The following is a 1490-nucleotide window of genomic DNA, read 5'->3' as shown; positions in this document are numbered from 1 at the left end:
GTAGGGTGGCCATGGTGCAGAGTTAGGTTTGTTGAGTTCGCCTTTCAACTGATCCGTCTATTTTATATTCATCTACAGGTGTCTTTGCAACCCCGTCTGGATTTCTAAGCGGCCGACGTTCTGGACAGAAGCGTCTCCAGATGTTGTCGATGCTAATCACGCGCAGCGATTTTGACAATGATCTTTTGATAGGCGGGATCATCTGTCCGGCAGCCTTGATTGCGTAGACTAAACATGCATCGAACATCAAAGTGTGGCAGATACATATCATAAAGGTTGGAATACGATTTTCCAACCCTTCCTCCAGAAGGAAAGGCTGATTTTGTTTTCAAGGCATACTGGTGCAACTGCCAACCTTTAACCAATCTTCCGCCTTACATAGGTCCACATTGAGGTTACCGCGATGTAACTTTCCACACAAGCCAAAATACAGATTCTGATACGCTGCAGAATTCTTTCCGTTTGATACGGAAGTCGGGACTTTTCACAACGTTACATTGTGCATCACTATCACTATGCTTGAGGCCTGCTCGTTCACGAAGTCGAGGGCTTCCAGTGGCCGTATTTCCAGCGGCCGCCCTTGGTCGTTGAGGACTGATCCCCGTCTTCTCTGGATGGATCGAAACGAACCCCAATCTAGGGTGGAGGCGAATTCAGTGACTCCAAATGATGTAGGTGAAGCCTCTTACCTGATACAAAGCGCTCCTGACATCCTCTCTTACCAGATTTTTGGGTTTACATTGTTCTGCTGCCATCTTTCATTCAAGAAACCCTTTCTGCCGTCGTTTTAGTCAAGGTAGCGAAGAGATCGAAGACGGACACCGGAATCCACGTTATCAGGCGACGTTTGAAGATGAACGCCTCTGCGCACCCTGATCCACGTGACTGATTTGTAGGCTCCACTTAACTGCGATCTTTTTGTGCTTGACTCATCGGTTTCATAGGTCTTATGTTGACGAAGATGATCGTCTTGAGCTCCAGCGTACGTATGGCGTGGTCGTTTTCCCAAGAGAAGCACTGACACGGTACACAGCTGTGGTGCGGCCTTGCTCGAGGAATCACTTTGCATGCTACATTCCGTCCCCTTGAACATGCCTCTACAACTACATCAAGTGCCTTGAAATCAGGTTGTTGGTCTGTACTGGGCCAGTTGGTACCGCCTTTTCAGCAATCATTTAGGCCCAAATTGCTCTGTTCTTCGGTGTTCAAACGCTACACTCAATATCAGGACTCGCTTTGACTTCCACAACAAGAAAGACTTCAGTGATGGTTCACGTTCGTTCACTGGGGTGCACGGGATACTCGGAATCCTTCTCTTCACCTGGTCTACACCCAATACCCTCCAAAATCTATGCGTGCGGATGAGGTGTATTCATCAGGCTTCGGAATCTCCCCCTCAATCTCAATCTCCTCCCCAAAGAACACCCTCGCAAACGAAGCTGCAAGATCAATCCCTTGCATTACATACCTCCCCATCCTTCACCTACCTG

This window comes from Laccaria bicolor, genomic scaffold, assembly GCF_000143565.1.
Source record: "Laccaria bicolor S238N-H82 LACBIscaffold_22 genomic scaffold, whole genome shotgun sequence".
Taxonomy (NCBI): Eukaryota; Fungi; Basidiomycota; class Agaricomycetes; order Agaricales; family Hydnangiaceae; genus Laccaria; species Laccaria bicolor.
The sequence above is the reverse complement of the archived record's forward strand: the minus strand, read 5'-3'. Positions refer to the sequence as shown.